Raw genomic sequence first — 18,416 nt, 5'->3', positions numbered from 1 at the left:
AGTCTTATTAACCACAATCCGTGCATTCACTTCCATGCACATTAACCCTGCCCTCAAACCTGTCAATACACTACAGGCTTGATGGTCAGGAGTATATTGCATGTGTAATGTGTGTAAAACAACAACTTGCATTTATAAAGCACCTTTAATGTAATAACACATCCCAAGGTTCTTCACAGGAGTGATCATCCAACAAAATTTGACAAAAGCTTGGTCAAAGAGGTAGGTTTTAAGGAACATCTTAAAGGGAGGAGAGAGTGGTAAAGAAACAGAGATGTTAAGGGAGGGAATTCCAAAGCTTAGGATCCCTGCAGCTGAAAGCACGGCTGCCAATGGTGGAGCAATTAAAATCAGGAATATGCAAAAGACCAGAATTGGAGGAGAGCAGAGATCTCGAAGGAATGTAGGACTGGACGAAGTTACAGAGCTGGGGACAGCGAGGCCCTGGAGCGATTTGAAAACAGCAGGGAGTGGGCTTTGGATTTCAAACCATAGATTTTGTAGAGAAACTCTTTGTGACTTGACAAGTGTGGAAAGATAATTCCGTTGAGGGAAGTGTTCTCGTCGCAGCAAGTGCTTGAAAAGTGATCATGCAAAGAAAACTAAGATTTAACTCATCATCTTTGTGACAGAAATAAATTCTTTATGAATAAAGATTAAAATAATTAAAATACATGCTTGACGTTATAATAACCCAAGAATTCTATTCATGTGACTGTCAAATTGAATGCTGGTTTTCAGTTCTCTGTCAGCTTGACTCACAAGAACACAAGAAACAGGAGCAGAAGTAGACCATATGGCCCATCGAGCCTGCTCTGCCATTCAATACGATCATGGCTGATCTTGGGCTTCAATTCTACTTTCCTGCCCACTCCCCATTTCCCTTGATTCCCTGCGAGACCAAAAATCTATCTATCCCAGCCTTAAATGTATTCAGTGATAGAGCATCCAGCAACCTCTGGGGTAGAGAATTCCAAAGATTCACAACCCTTTGAGTGAAGTAATTTCTCCTCATCTCAGTCCTGAATGATTGACTCCTTATCCTGAGACTGTGTCCCCATGTTCTAGATTCCCTGACCAGTGGGAACAATCTCTCAGCTTCTACCCTATCAAGCCCTTTCAGAATCTTGTATGTCTCAATTAGATCACTTCTCATTCTTCTAAACTCCAGAGAATATAGACCCAATTTACTCAGCCTCTCATCATAGGACAACCCTCTCATCCCAGGGACCAATTTAGTAAATCTTGGCTGCACTGCCTCCAGTGCAAGTATATCCTTTCTTAAATGTGGAGATCAAAACTGCACACAGTATTCCAGGTGCGGTCTCACAAAAGCTCTGTTTAATTTTAGTTAGACTTCTTTATTCCTGTACTCCAATCCTCTTGCAATAAAGGCCAACATGCCATTTGCCTTCTTAATAGCCTGCTGCACCTGCTTGTTAACTTTGCACGACCCTTGCATGAGTACCCCCAAGTGTTCCTAAAAATCGACACTTACCAGTTTCACACCTTTTAAAAAGCTATTCTGCTTTTCTATTTTTACAACTAAAGTGAACAACTTCACACTTCCCTACATTATACTTCATTTGCCATCTCATTGCTCACTCACTGTCGATATCTCTTTGTAGCCTCTCTACATCCTCCCTGCAGCTTACCTTTCCACCACTCAGTTGGTTGAGGGGTTCAAGCCCCACTCCAGGACTTAAGTACATATGCTCACCTGACTTCTGGCCAGCAATAGGATACAGCCAGCGATGTTTCAAAGGGAGTGTTGGCCTGGATTACATGCTCAAACTTTGGAGTGGGACTTGAACCCACAGACTCCTGAAGTAGTTCTGAGAGTGTAATCTGCTGAGCCACACATTCCACTGCTATTTGTGGAACCTTGTTGTGATTGATTTGCCAACCATGCTTGTATACATACCAACAGTGACTACACTAATTTTCTGACTGTGAAGCATTTGGGATGTCCTGTGGGGTGCAAGGCGCTATACAAACACAAGTCTTATCATAGCCATTATTTCCTTACCCTTCCTGAAATAGTGCTAAGGATTATTATCTATATCACTTAGTAGTTGATATGTCTCAATAAGAACTCCTCCCATTCATCATCTTTTAAGAACAAAGGATTTAAGTTATTCTATCCCCATTATTCCCCATTAACTCAGTCATTAGACTCTCTGGCATAGCTTTCTGGCTCTTCTCTCATTGTGTCTCAGTGATCATCAGGAGCAAAGACAGCAAAGAACTTGCATTGGTACAGTGTATTTCACAGCCTCCGGAGGTCTCAAAGCACTTTCCAACCAATGGCTCACTTTCCAAGTGCAGCCACTTGTTTTTGCAGGAAAACGTACAAGTCGATTTGCATACAGCAAGGTTCCCACAAACAGCAAGTGACCAGATTTTGGTGAAGAGATGGAAACCAAGAGAGTCTCTGCGTTACTCTTAAAAATACCGTGGGATCGTTTCTGTGTACCCGTGTAGGCAGATCGGGCTTTGGTTTAGTGTCTCATCCAGAAGACAGCACCTCTGACAGTCCTAATATCTCTTTATGTGGCTAGGTGTCAAAGTGTGTCTGGATTACGTCTCTGTGAAGTGCTTTGGGGTGTTTTTGCCACATTAAACGCACAAGTTGTTGTTGCTGTTTGAACGGGGATAGGTATTGTGAACTCGTGCCCTCAGAATAGACGGAAGAGTTAGAGAGTCTTACTGGCCTCTGGGCCATCAGTTTCCCAATAAACATTCCCAGCGTAAATTTGTAAATTCTATCCCTGAAAAGTTATGCCTATTCTCCCAATCTTTCAATTAAGCGCGACCAGGTAAAAGCAAGCAGGAAAAGTGAGCGTATCTGCAAGGTGAAGGTTGTAAGCGGAGGATGAACTGCTGAATGTTGCCCATTGTCCCACATGCCAAAGACTTGCAGGTTGATAGGTAAATTGGCCATTAGCAATTGCCCCTAGTATAGGTAGGTGGTAGGGAAATATAGGGACAGGTGGGGATGTGGTAGGAATATGGAATTAGTGTAGGATTAGTATAAATCGGTGGTTGATGGTCGGCACAGACTCGGTGGGCCGAAGGGCCTGTTTCAGTGCTGTATCTCTTAACTAAACTAAAATAAAATAAAGCTGTTTACAACCATAATAAATTTGGATGCTACTTCTTTATCACTAAATACCAGGGAAATGAAAAAACCCTATAAAAATAACTCCATATTGTCAAAACGAGTAGTGCAAGAGAAAAAAAGTTGGTGGAATACAGTAAAAGATGTTAAAATGGATGAATTGCATAGAATTTACAGCACAGGAATAGGCCATTTGGCCCAACTGCTCTATGCTGGTGTTTATGCTCTACATGAGCCTCCTCCACCCCTTTTCATCTCACCCTATCAGCATATCCTTCTAGTCCTTTCTCCCTCATATCTTTATCCAGCTTCCCCTTAAATGCACCGATGCTGTTTGCCTCAACCATTCCCTGTGGTCGTCAGTTCCACATTCTCATCACCCTCTGAGTAAAGAGATTTCTCCTGAATTCCCTACTCAATTTATTCGTGACTATCTTATATTTTGACCCCAAGGTTAAGGATTCTCCCACAAGCGGAAACATCTCTCTCTCTATCTTATTGAACCCTTTGATAATTTTAAAGGCCTCTATTCGGTCACCCCTGGCTTCTCTTTTCTGGAGAGGAAAGCCCCAGTTGCAGCCTATAACCAGCCTCTGGTGAGTGGGAGTCTGCAAAATGTTTAAACAAAGGTTGAAAAGGTATCGCAGCAGATGAGAAGGTGAGGTGATGAAACCCATACACTTCTTTAGGTTACTGGAAACAAAGCACTGGGCAGTTAAATGCAACTCCTTGGAAGACAGAATACTGGTACAGGATGCAATAATTAATACATGTGAGAGCTATTGCAATCCTGACCTTTGAAAGGTGCAAGCTTCTCACATGCGCTAAAAACACAAGACAGTCTGGATCAGTCAGTAACAGAAATAATAAGTTCCAGTAATACAATTGAATTTGGTGAACTGACTGAATTACAACTAAAAGATAGAATCATTTGTAAAATGCCAAGAGGGAGGACGATGAAGAAACAAGACTTGAACTTAGCTAAAATAATATGGATAATTAAGTGTACTGTAGGTATTGTAGTGGTTATGTTACTGGAGTAGTATGCAAAGGAGCTAGACTCACAATCTGAAGAGTATTATTTCAAATCCCACCAAGGCAATTTAACAATTTACATCTATTTTCGTAAAAATCCAACTGGTTCTGAAAAAATGGAGAGCTTGTGGTTGTATAGAGCTTTTCAAGACATACCAAAGTAATTTTATTATCAAAACCCGACAGGTTCACTAATGTTCTTCATGGGAGGGAACATGTGACTCTTAATGCCCTCTTAAGTGGTCTAGCAAGTGTCAGGCAAACCCCACCTGCCTAGATTGAGGCACACATTATTTCACCACATGAACATTAAAACTTTAAAAATTGCAATCTCTGACCGGAAGGACATTTGCATAGTACCAGACAATGCGGAAACAAAGGGAGCCAATCCCTGTTCCTCCAATAAACAGAAGTGGTCAGTCGATTTTATTCACATGACTGACTGGCTGTGGCAGATTTTTTGAACTCCTGACAAAGGATTAGTACAGAGACAAAGCCATGTGCTCATGGAGTAAACATCTCTCCTGAAACTGAAGCAAGAATTACAGCCTCTCCTGTCTGTCTGTTTCATCTCGTCCCATGGAACTGAATCTTGTGAAAACACATGAAACTAAAAGAGAGAGAGATTTCCTACGTGTACCAGGTTTAAGACTAATACTGGGCCCCAACGAATGGCAAGACCATATCTTCAATCAAGGACTACAGTAAGCTCGAGAAACAGTAACAAGATATTGCCTCAAACTGTTCTACTTATCTTTTCTTCTGTTCTTTTCTATTCCTATCTGCATGTTTATATCGCATGTGCATGCTAGCGTGAGCGTGTCATATATCCATAGGTGTAAACTGTAATTAGAGTTTAAGTTTTAAGGTTTTAATAAATTTCCTCTTTCTGCTTTAAACCAAAGAAAACCTATTTGTGCTCATTTATTTGCCTTGTAATTGGAAAGTTGTGAACAAGGATTCACAAAGGGGGAGCTCAAAACATAGTGTGTTTAAATTTAAACCCTATTACAGTAAGACCAGGTGAAGACAGCAAGAGACCCCTATACATATTGTTCACCTGGTCGTAACACAAGGCACTCAGTTTTAATGTAATTGTTTTAGGAAGGACAACCTTTTCAGAGCAACTAGGGATTGGCATTAAATGCTACCTTGCCAGAGTCACCCAAACTCCACAAAAAATACAGAAAGACCCTAAGTTGATGCCCCCTTGTTACCTATTCTCCAACCAGTGGAGACAATCATTAAGTTTCCTCTTGTAATATCTTTCATAATTGTAAAATCCTGTAAATCTAATTCTGAATGAGGCACTCTTGTGTGGGACCATACTCCCTAAAACTGGGCCCTAATTGGGATTAGATTAGGATTCGCTGCAGCTATCATGGGATGGCTGAAGTCAGGAATGGAGAGACGTCACTCTGGAGCAATAAAAAGTGATCTTCTCAGGTGTAAGTTGAAACATAAAGGGCTGGATTTGGTAGTCTGTGGCGAAGCAACAGTGCTCACCGCAGAGCTCAAATAAAGCTGCCCACAAAAATCTAGTGATCTCTGTGGCGCAGATTTCCCCTTTCCCGACATCAGTTTGAATCTAATGCCAACTCAGGGGATCACCAAGTGTGCAGGAGCAGGGTAAGCAGCCAATCACATTGAAGTATTCTCATAGTAGGCAAACCAGGAAGTAAGAACCACTGAATCCATTCACTTTAAATTTTAACTGTTTACAGATGGTGTAATGAATAATCGGGACATGCACATTGAGATTAAGGTAGAAGCTAAAATGACAACAAACTTTAACTTTTTTATTATTTAAAAAAATGTGGAATTTATTTATTATAATGAATAAATTTGGCATTCAACAAATGTAAAACAACTCTTTCAGGGCCAATGGGGATAGTTAGCAGTAATTATGAACTCAGTATGCTGTTAAAAACTCAGTTACACCTCATTCAACAAGGTGCAACTTTTTCAAAGGTTTTTACAGCAAGACTAATGGTAAAAATGGAAGTTCTCATCATTTCAGTGCTTTCTACCTAATTGCAGTCGGTGGGACCTCAACAGCGCACTCTCTGGTGAAACATAGAATCACTGACAGCAACTTCTGGATTTCCACGTTTTAACTGCGCATGTGCGGACTCCAGAAGTTGTTGTCACTTTCAGAGGAGTAATGACAAGCAAATAGTGACAGTTTCACCATCATTACTACCGCAAAATACAGGTCATTGTTGGGGCAGAGTAGGGGTACTTTTACTCTGTACCTGTATATGTGGACTGATGTGAGATTGCTTGGTGCTGATACTGAGGTGTCTGAAATGGCTGGTGTTCCATCCACCTCACCTTGACAAGGACTAATTCACACACACAGAGACCCACATAGAGAACGACACTGGGCTGTTAGCATTCTTTAAACGGTTCTGAGATGAGCAGCCCAGAGAGCTGTTGATGCCTCATTAACCGCATGGTAGGAATTTCATTCTGGGGGTGGTTTTGCGGAGGCTTTAGCATTTCTCTATTCACAAATCATTGTGTTCTAATGCAAGCAACTGCTGCACAGATGGCAGAGGTTGACAGTGAGAGAGTGCGAATATCTGACAGCATAAAAAAATCACCAACAAAAATATTGTTAGTGAAATGGGAAAGGCTACAGCACTGATGAAAAAACTCCAATTACAAGCCTACATGAGGTTAAATCCAACTGCCTAAATTTTGAAGTCCTTCCCCAATGTACCAGATATTCTTGTTCCCCAATGTGACTGCATAAAGTTGTGTAGAATATGAAGTAAGAGCAAAACAGAAGCAGAACTGTATGAATCGACTGCACTTTCTGCTGGTTTTTAGTCCCGTTGAGTTCTGAGTGTCTGAAACAAAGGTTTTGCCTGCAGCTGTACATCTCAATCAACTATACCTTGCATCACTCTTGTCTCTTTTCCCCTCCAAGGCGCTTCCTCTGTGATCATATCAGTTTGACCAGAGATTAAGCAGATGTCCAATTCGAGAATCAGCAATTCAAGGAATGATCCCCAAAGGGAATCCATAAAGAATGGGACCCTAAACTGTGATATACATCAAGATCAAAAACCTACTTGTTTTGTGTGATTTACTATCACAGGAAAAAAGACAGAAGCGCAAGGGGAGAGCCAACTGCGAAACAGCCCTGACAACCAATTTTATCTGCAGCACCTGTGGAAGAGCCTGTCACTCTAGTATTGGCCTATATAGCCACTCCAGGCGCTGCTCCACAAACCACTGACCACCTCCAGGTGCTTACCCATTGTCTCCCAAGATAAGGAGGCCAAAGAAGACTATCACAGTGAAGTCCCACTTATCTACCACAGTACCATGCTGACTGTGCCCACATCTGAAAAAAAGTTGCCTGCAGATGTTTGAATTCTATCACTGCTCAAATTAACAGGCAGAGAAATGTGTGCACGAGCATGTTTAAGATGTTTAAAATGCAGCAGTTCTCTTTTTCTGAGGCAGAGAAAACTTTATCCATAAACAGCAGGGAGCCATCCTGTGGCTTGTACTCCTGAGTCCCAGGGAAGTATTGGTGTTTATATTCCTCAGATGCTGTTTTTATTCTAGTTTGAATTTCTGGAGGCTTGGAAAGGGTGTTTCTGGTGCTGTTCTATCTTCTTCTTCTTCTTTGGCCTCCTTGTCTCGAGAGACAATGGGTAAGCGCCTAGAGGTGGTCAGTGGTTTGTGGAGCAGCGCCTGGAGTGGCTATAAAGGCCAATTCTAGAGTGATCACAGGTGCTGCAGATAAAATTGGTTGTCAGGGCTGTTACACAGTTGGCTCTCTCCTTGCGCTTCTGTCTTTTTTCCTGCCAACTGCTAAGTCTCTTCGACTCGCCACTCTTTAGCCCCGCCTTTATGGCTGTCCGCCAGCTCTGGCGAACGCTGACAACTGACTCCCACAACTTGTGATCAATGTCACAGGACTTCATGTCGCCTTGTGTTCTATCATTGGTGGATAAATCCTAAATTCACAACACCAGCACCTTGTTACTATCAGAAGCTTGAGGTAGGTGCGAATTAATGGGAGCAGGAACTTCTGAGACTGAGATTCAAGGTTGGGATTTATGAAGCCAAGATTCCTCATTCCCACTATGCTGGTTATCTATACTCATTGTCTCACCAGAGTACTTAGGATTACATTTACCAGCCAGGCACCAGTTTAGGCCCATCTTGGGCACCAGTGAAATGGGGGAGGGGGACAAGAGTCACAATTTTATCTCGGCTGACACTTTAGTGTGGTACTGAGGGAGTGCTGCATTGTTGGAGGTGGCATTTTTTGATCAGATATTAAACTGAGGCCTTGTCTTCTCTCTCAGGTGGTTGTAAACGATCCTACAACCACAATTTTGAAGAATAGCAGGGGAGTTCTCCTCAGTGTCCTGGGCCAGTATTTATCCCTCAGTGAACATCACTAAAACATATTATCTGGTCATTATCACATTGCTGTTTGTGGGAGCTAGGTGTGTGAAAATTGGCTGCTATATTTGCCACATTACAACAGTGACTACACTACACTACACTTGGTTGTCAAGCACTTTTGGACATCTTGAAGCCATAAAAGGTGCTATAGGAATGCAAGTTATTTTCTTTCTTTCTTTCGGCCATTGAGTTGGCCCCACCTCCTTTTCTAGATCAGCCTATCCTGAGGCAGGAGTGGGATGAAACTTCAGCCTGCTCAGCTCCAGGAGGAAACCCCCAACAGTGACTTCTTTGGATTGGAGATCCGTTTTTCCAGATCCTTTTTCCCGATCCACCCACTCCGAATCACTCCCACCACTGTTGAGCCAGGACTTCATCCCAGGTCAGAAGGAAATTTCCAACCGATTAATGTCGCTTGCATGTCTCCAGGCGCATCTTAAGTTTCATGAAGACGAAGCTTGGACACCCTTGTTTTAGAGGATCTTATGCCTCACTGCTGGCAGTTGTGTTAGGAAGTGTGGAATAGAGTTTATCCAGTTAGGTGCTTGATGGCCAGTACAGACACAATGGGCCGAAGGGCCTGTTTCTGTGCTCTATAGCTCTATGACTCTAATTTTTTTGAAGTAACTAGAGAATCTTCAAAGTAAGTTAGACGATCCACAGCTCATAGAATTAGAATCATACAGAAGGAGGCCAATTGATCCATTGTGCTTGTGCCGGCTCTTTGAAGAGCTATCCAATTAATCTCACTTCCCCTGCTCTTTCCCCATAGTCCTGTAAATTGCCCCCTTAATTTATTCAATTCCCTTTTGAAAGTTACTATTGAATCTGCTTTCACCGCCCTTTCAGGCAGCGCGTTCCAAATCACAACAACTTAAAAAAAAATTCTCCTGATCTCCACTTTGGTTCTTTTGCCAATTATCTTAAACTTATATTAGTGGCGTCTAATTTTGGACTCCCCTACAAGTGGAATCATCTTCTCTACATCTACCCCAGCATCTACCACCATAATGTAAAGACTTCTATAGAATTTATAATCCTAATTTTTAATTTTCCCTCACTTTTCTGGGAAGAACTAGTTCAGCTGATGCATGGGAACACCACCACCTGCAAGTTCCCCTCCAAGTCACACACCATCCTGACGTGGAACTATATCGGCGTTCCTTCACTGTCGCTGGGTCAAAATCCTGGAACTCCCTCCCTAACAGCAGTTCAGGAAGGTGGATCACCACCACCTTCTCCAGGGCAATTAGGGAGGGGCAATAAACGTTGGCCTAGCTAGCGACGCCCACATCTTGGGAATGAATAAGAAAAATGATTGTGCCCAGCTCTCAATTCCTTTAAAAAAAAAACCTTTAATGATATCCCCACTTTGTCACTGCCTTTAATCCAATAAAGAATAATGGATCGATGAAGTGTGAGGACACTTGTTTAGTATTCTTACTGTATGTGATATTATGCTGCATTTCATGAACACAACTGCTTGGGATTCTCCCCACAGAAAGTAATCAGACTGGGAAATAATGATAAATGTATCATTTCCACTGTCTGGTTTACAAAGGCTTGGCATTCATCAGACTGGATGAAATTGAGTTAACAAATCAAGGATAAAGTTCAAAGTACATCGGAAGGCAGACAGAGTTTTACGAAATTGATTTTGTCACAGTGTCATTTTTAAAATTTTAAATCAGTTAAATGTTTCTTGCCTCCAGACTTGCATCTGAATTGCAGGACTTTAATTCCCAATATGAGTGGTGCTTCAACACATTTTTTCAAGGTAGACTGAGGTGGGCATTTTCTTGGGATTCTTTATAAGTGAGACTCTCTCCATGGGGGCCCCATTTACAGGGAGGTGTCTCTTTGTGAGGATTTTGAAAGAAACTGAGAGGGTAGATAAAGAGAAACTCTTTCCCGTTGGTGGGGGAGTCTAGGACAAGGGGACAAAATCTTAAAGTTGGAGCCAGACCATTTAGGAGTAATGTTAAGAAACTCTTCTTCATGCAAAAGGTGGTAGAAATGTTGAACTCTTTCCCATAAAATGTGCTGGAAGTTAGCTCAATTAATCATTTTAAATCAGACACTGATAGAATTTTGCTAGGCAAGTATATAAAATGATATGGAGCCAAGGTTAGTTGATGGAATTAGGATATATGTCAGTCATGATTTCACTGAATGATGGAACAGGCTCAAGGGGCTGAATGGTCTCCTCCTGTTTGTATCAAGCACAATTTTATTAATTTACTAATCTGCTTGAACGATATATCTCAGTGCTACCCCTGGAAGAACAGCTTAAAAACATAGGAATAGGTGGAGGCCATTCAGACTCTTGAGCCTGTTCCACTACTCAATTAGATTACGGCTGATCTATATCTTAACTCTATTTCCCCGCCTTTGTTCATTATCCCTTTATACCTTTACCTAACAGTGCAAGTATACAACAATAGCTCAACACAACTGTAGCATAACTTCCAATCTTTTGCATTCCTTTGCAGATCAGATGTTTTTCGTTTCCTGAACCAGTTAACCTGAAGAGAATCGTCAATTTGATATTTCCTAATTCTGGGTACCACACTTCTGGAAGCACTTCAAAGTCTTGGGAAGGGTGCAGAGGAGTTTTGCTAGAATTGCACCAGGGTGAGGGACTTCAGTTATGCAGAGAGAGACTGAAGAAGTTGGGACTGTTCTCTGTAGTATTTGATGAATCTGGGTTTGATTGTATCAGTCTGTCCATTTATCTGTGTTCACTATGTTTGATTACTTAAGGCTATGGGTAGAGCTGAAGAGTTAAAACTGAAACTAGAAGGTTCTACGGCAAAGGAAAATACACTGTTATGAGAAGACATGTATTGAGATTGTGTAAGAACTATTTATATTTTAAAGTGTTGTAAATAAACTAGTTGGTGATTTACTACAAGTGTGATATCTGCATTGCTCTGAGATAAATCAGATATACATACCGTATCCAGAAACCTGGCGTAAACATAACATTCTGCTTTGAGCAGAGAAAGTTAAGGGGAGATTTAATCGAGGTGTTTAAAATTATGAAAGATAGAGCATAGAGGGAGTAACTGTTTCCACTGGCAGAAGGGTCGGTAGCCAGAGGACATCAATTTAAGGTTATTAGCGACAAAAGCCAGGGAAGAGATGAGGAAAATTTTGTTTTTGACACAGCAAGTTGTTGTGATCCGGAATGCGATGTCTGAAAGGGCAGTGGAAGCAGATTCAACAATAACTTTCAAAAGGGAATTGGATAAATACTTGAAAAGGAAAAAATGCCAGGTTGTGGGGAAAGAGCAAGGGGAGTGGGACTAATTGGATAGCTCTGCAAAAAGCCAGCACAGACACAAAGGGGTGAATGTCCTCATTCTGCACTGCATCTTTCTATGAATAGTCACATTTTGAGTATATTTGTGAATAATAAATTGTTTGACTGGTTCCATGTCAGCTTGCAAATTCCAATTCATTCCCCTGACACTGTGTGTTGTCCTGCATGTTCCTGCTTAAATACCTTCTAACTTGCGTGCTATTTCCATAAGTATATGGTTGGCAATTACTTCTAAAATCCATCTGAACAACAGCTCCCAGGAGTTTTGAAGTAATCTCTGGATAAAAGGGAAAATACATGCAGATTAATGGAATGTTCTGAGCCCATCTGCTGGGAAACACTCATATCCGAACACGTTGATTTGTGTGAACTTTAACTCAATGAACATTAATCAAGATAAGGCACTTTGATTATAAATAGTCAACACTTAATCTACATCACTCATTCAGTGTGTATCCTTTAATTAATATTTTAAAAGGATATGACTAACTATGATCCATTTGCACACCCAGCAATTGTGTTTGATCTAAAAGCAGATGAATAAGGGATTCATGCATTTTACATTGAACCTGTGTCAACTGTACATTCCAGAGGAGTGAGCCTTGGGAACAGGCGGCCAGCTGACGTGGTGGGTGCTGATTCTCGGCCTTAAGAGGGAGCTGGACCAGTTCCGGCTGAGACGGACATCGCATCATACAGGAGGAAAGTGTCTTTAGGGATAACACAGGCTTGCTGGACCAATGTGATCTTTTCCTGCTCCTCAGTTTTGTGTGTTGCTAATACTTAGATGATACCAAAAGATTCATTCTGTGGCTGTGGCACTAGAGTCATACTAGTTCAAAACTGGAGTTGTGTAGAGAAAGCAAAGGAACACCATCACCTTCGAGTTCCCCTCCAAGTCACACACACACACCATCCCGATTCGGAAATATATGGGCATTCCTTCATCATTGCTGGGTCAAAATGCTGGAACCCCCACCTCCGTAACAGCACTGTGTGAGCCCCTTCACCACACGGACTGCAGTGGTTTAAGAAGAAGGCCCAACACTATCCTTCTCAAGGGAAAGTGGGGATGGGAAATAAATGCTGGCCTTGCCAGTGACTCCCATGCCCCTGAGAATGAATGAAGTAAGAAAAGTAGTTCGGGCCTAAACACCACGAAACCTGACATTGGGCTGAGAACAAAATCCAGCCCAGGGAGGGAATGAGGCCATGGAGGGATTTGAACATGAAGATGAGAATTTTAAAAGCAAGACATTGCTGGAATGGGTAGTTCAGGAAGCACAGGGGTGAGAGGTGAACGGAATTTGGTGTGAGTTTGGACATAGGCAGCAGAGTTTGGATGAACTGAAACTGTACTCGGTGCAGGGTGAGACAATACTGTCCAAAAAGATTCACGGATTTTTCGGAAGCTTTAGAACTTTAGAGGATGGGAAGGGGATGGGGGGAGGGAACAGGGGGAATCTCAGTAACTATTTGTAGGGTAAAGAACATTCCCGTGCAGATGCAACTAATCTTTCTCTCCTCTTGTCTTTCTCTGATGCCCTCTGAGTATAAATATCAACTACAGTGAACCATCACTGTACACTGCCCTGATTGCTCAATGTGTGCAACCTGTGGCATGTTGGCCTTCATAGCGAGAGGATTCGAGTACAGGAGCAGGGAGTCTTGCTGCAATTATACAGGGCCTTGGTGAGGCCACACCTGGAATATTGTGTGCAGTTTTGGTCTCCTTATCTGAGGAAGGATGTTCTTGCTATAGAGGGAGTGCAGTGAAGGTTTACCAGACTGATTCCCGGGATGGCGAGACTGATGTATGAGGAGAGATTGAGTCGGTTAGGATTATATTCGCTGGAGTTCAGAAGAATGAGAGGGGATCTCATAGAAACCTATAACATTCTAACAGGACTTGACAGGGTAGCTGCAGGAAGGATATTCCCGATGGTGGGGGAGTCCAGAACCAGGGGTCATAGTCTAAGGATACAGGGTAAACCTTTCAGTACTGAGATGAGGAGAAATTTCTTCACCCAGAGAGTGGTGAGCCTGTGGAATTCGCGACCACAGAAAGCAGTTGAGGCCAGAACATTGTATGTTTTCAAGAAGGAGTTAGATATAGCTCTTGGGGCGAAAGGGATCAAAGGATATGGGGGGAAAGCGGGAACAAGTTACTGAGTTGGATGATCAGCCATGATCATAATGAATGGCGGAGCAGGCTCGAAGGGCCACATGGCCTACTCCTGCTCCTATTTTCTATGTTTCTATGTGCCATCCAATTATATCCAAGTGGCTAGTTTCTGGCTCTGCTGCGATTGCTCATTGCCATGGCAACTGCAGCTAGTTGATGAGTAATGATATGTTAAAGCAGAACTTCAATCTAAATGCAATGAGTGATGTGCACTGACTGCTACCGGGCAATAAAGGAGTGATGGGAGAGTGCGTTTATAGAATTTCTTATTCTCATGAGACACGAGAGGACCGATGAAGGGCTACACTTCATTCTTGATTATGTTAAAGTTCTCTTTAGCTTGCAGCTAATGAACCTTTGACACAATTTATGGTTCTCCTCTCCTTTTCCATGTACATGTTAGTTAATGAAATTTGACCAGCCTCAGGGAAAGCTGGGATGAGGGAGCAAGGAATAGAAGGTTCTGTTGATAGGATGAGATGAAGAGGGGTGGGAGGAAGCTCATGTAAAGCATAAACACCAGTGTAAACCAGTTCAGCCAACTGGCCTGTTTCTGTGCTGGACACTCAATGTAACACAATCCCTTTCCTACTGCTAACAATGGGCTCAATTTTAACTCTCATGCCTGCTGGTAAGCAGGAAGGGGGAGGGGCAGTTAAAATGGACAGAAGGACTTACCCACTAAATTTCCGGCGGCTCTTCTTTAAGCGTGCCGATTGGGCCTGATCTGCCATTTTAACCCGAGCCTTAAACAGGACGAGTGCAATGGAGGTTTCCCCATCAGACTATACCTGCTGGGAGCAGGAGCCAGGAGAGAGCCAGCAAGCTTAAGTTTTAATAAAAATGATTGCAGGTTTCCTTGTGGATCAGGAAGAGCAAGAGTTTGCTGGCTCTGGTTGGCCGTATTCCTGGAATTTTTATCACATGACCTCCCACCGCAAAACACCCCACCCTCTCCATGCCCACCATTGGTCCATCGTGCAGGCGCACTGCCTCCCCACGGCCAATCAGAAAGGAAACAGACTCATTGACACCTGATTGGGTGATTTTTGACTCTCAGTCAAATAGTCCAAACTCCACTATTTTGCGAACTGATAAATGAAAATGTTCAAAGAAAATTTTGCTCAATGGTCCTATTATTTTTCTGCTGGGTTTTTGCTGGTAGCAGTCCTGGAGAATATTCTTCATTTCCTGGAGACTCCAGGCCAATCATGCAGGTTGGCAACCTCAGCAGGAGTGTTCCTACAGGCCCCAACCAGGACATCCCCTGCCCTGAGCTCGCTCCCCCAATCCACTCCCCACTTTTCCGCCAACTGGGATTCACCACCTTGTGCCAAGGGTCATTGCTCTGGTGACCTCATGCTGACTTCAACAGTCGGGCAGCTGATTCTTGCTAAGCCTGGCTGTTACCATTATTGAGGCCCAGCCTTTAAATTCGCCCAAGCCCCCTACTACTGATGCTGGACTGGGCTGCAATCCTACCTGGGAATTAAAATGGAGCCATTAATGGCTTGGATTAACATGCCTTGGTGTGTACCATCTGCAAGATGCACTACAGCAATGCACCAAGGCTCCTTCAACAGTACCTTCCAAACCCGCAACCTCTTCAGCCAAGAAGGCCAAAGGCAGCAGATGCGTAGGAAAAACACCACCAGCACGTTCCGCTCCAAGTCACACACCATCCTGACTTGAAACTATATCGTCGTTCCTTCACTGTCGCTGGGTCGAAATCCTGGAACTCCCTTCCTAACAGCACTGTGGGTGTACCTATCCCACATGGACTGCAGCGGTTCAAGAAGGCATCTCACCATCACCTTCTCAAGGGCAATTAGGGATGGGCAATAAAGTATTACCTTGCCAGTGATGCCCTATTCCCATGAATGATTAAATAAAAAATAGATGAGCATTATTTAAACTATGTAGCCATAGTAAATGAACACATTTTGGCTCCATAATAAACATTCTTTCCAACATTTCCTTTGCAATACAGTATAAGATGAACAGCATGCCAGAGTTGGTGAAAACATTAGCAAAAGACATGAAAACACACAGCAGGGAGATGACAGTACTTGTGGCAGCAACATATGTGTAGACTTCCAATGCAGTGATTAATCCAAAACTCTATTGCCCATATCTCGCACCAAGTTCATCCCTCTGCTCACTGACTTACATTGGTTCAATGTCTGGAAACACCTCATTTTTAAAATTCTCATCCTTGTTTTCAAGTTCCTCCATGGCCTCACCCCTCCCTTTCCCTGTAACCTCCTCCAAGTCCACAACCCTCCATGATCTCTGCTCTCCTCCAATTCTGGCCTCTTGCACATCTCTGATTTAATCACTCCACCATTGGCGGCTGTGCCTTCAGTTGCCTGGACCCTAAGTTCTGCAATTCCCTCCCTAAACCTCTCCACCTCTCTCATCCTCTAAGATGTCCAAGTTTTTGGTCACCTGTCCTAACATCTCCTTATGTAGCTCAGTGCCCAATTTTATTTGATAGCATTCCTATGAAGTGCCTTGGGATGTTCTATTATGTTAAATGTGCTATATAAATACAAGTTGTTGTTGTTGTTGTTTATGTTAGAAAAAAGTTGATAGACACTGGGGAGAACTCCCCTGCTCTTCTTCAAATAGTGGCCATGGGATCTTTGACATCCACCTGAGAGGACAAACAGGACCTTGGTTTAATGTCTCATCCGAAGGACAGCACGTCCAACAGTGCAGCACTCCCTCAGTACTTGCAAAATGAGAACAAATACAATTATTTGAGAAAACAAGTAAAAGAAGACACAGACATCTTGCAAATAAATCAGCCTGAATTTTGCACTCAAGTCCTTCTGACTCAGAGGTGAGAATGCTACCCACCGAGCCAGAGATGACACAGCAAACAATACAACTTGACTTTAACATCATAAAAATGTCCCAGGGCAGTGCTCAGCAGTGTTTGCTGTAATTGGCCAAAATGGTTGGCAGGTTTGGGAACCACTTCACGGTGCCACCACTGTTGGGATGACTGAATAGCGAGCATGGATGTTCTCGAGTGAAAGTGATAGAGCCAGGTGTACTTTTGGTGTCCCACAGAAGTATTAGCAAATTGTGACAAAGGGTGATAGGTACGACAAACTCGATGTGATGAAGAGGGTTATGCATTGAGGCAAAATATGGCTGTGTGCATGAGCGTGTGGGAATTGCTAACCTGATAAGTATCAGGGAGGGAATTACTGAGCTAGATCGGTGAGCACTAATTGGGAGAGAGGGATAGACAACTTGTGTGGGTTACTCTCATGCCCCTATGGAAGCCAATTGAAGGACACCATTGCTAATGGTCTGGGGTATCAGAAATTGTATATTACAAAATATAACTTAAGACTTAGCATTGTGCTGGCATTGAAGAGTTAGAATTGTGTTTGATTTTACCAGAGAGTTGAGCTGGTGTCACAATCCCTGTGTTGGCAGAGGTTCTCATCTACCTGAAGTGAACAGGTTAATGACCACAATAAAGCAGAGGGCAAATAAATGTCACATGAACACAACAGTGGCAGCAGTAGTTCCTTCTGTTGTACAATGGTTTAACAAGAGGCTCGGTATAAGGACCAAAACTCAAATGGATCAGGAGGAAAATGGTTGCCATCATATACACTTAAATAATGTTCTACATTGTTAATGCATCTGAAACCATCTATTGCAGCAAAATGATAGTTAAAATAATCTAGTAGTGTAGGATAATAGCAACACTCTGTGCCATTTGCTACAGTTTTTAAGGACCCTTGATGTTAGTAGTGCACATTTATGGAGCTATTTGTCAATTTGTACTGTCACAAAATAGTTCAAAACAAACATGACTAGCCGAATCTCAACATAACACCTCATTTTGCACATTTCCATTTTTGTTGAGGTTTCCTGTGAGATCACAGCAAATGAATTTCAATGTAGATAAGCGTGAGAGATTGCATTTTGCTAAGAAAAACAAGGAAGTTGCATATTACTTAGAAAATAAGAATCTAAATGGGGTAGAGGAGGACAAATACACAAATCATTTAAAGTAGCGACACAGGTTAATAAGGCTATAAAAAGCAACTGAGCACTAGGGTTTATTTCTAGATGTATAGAATTGAAAAGTAAAGAAGTTGTGCTTAACTTGCATTGAACTTTGGTCAGACCACACTTGTACACAATTCTGGTTGCCATATTATACAAAAAAAAAGATATTGAGGCACTGGAGAGGGTGATGATACCTGGAATGCAAGGGTATATATACACAGGAAAGGATGAACAGGCTGGGTCTCTTTTCTCTTGAAAAGAAAAAGCTGTGTGGTAAC

At 42.4% G+C, this 18,416-nt stretch overlaps 1 protein-coding gene across 3 annotated transcripts in view; it reads right to left on the bottom strand.

The window, feature by feature from the left end:
- The window catches only part of galnt9 (polypeptide N-acetylgalactosaminyltransferase 9), a 321,001-nt gene that overhangs the window by 45,481 nt on the left and 257,104 nt on the right, over nt 1–18,416 (bottom strand). The gene's annotated exons all lie outside the window — the stretch shown is intronic.

The sequence above is a fragment of the Heterodontus francisci genome, chromosome 23 (assembly GCF_036365525.1).
Source record: "Heterodontus francisci isolate sHetFra1 chromosome 23, sHetFra1.hap1, whole genome shotgun sequence".
In the NCBI taxonomy this organism is placed as follows: domain Eukaryota; kingdom Metazoa; phylum Chordata; class Chondrichthyes; order Heterodontiformes; family Heterodontidae; genus Heterodontus; species Heterodontus francisci.
The sequence above is the reverse complement of the archived record's forward strand: the minus strand, read 5'-3'. Positions and strand labels throughout refer to the sequence as shown.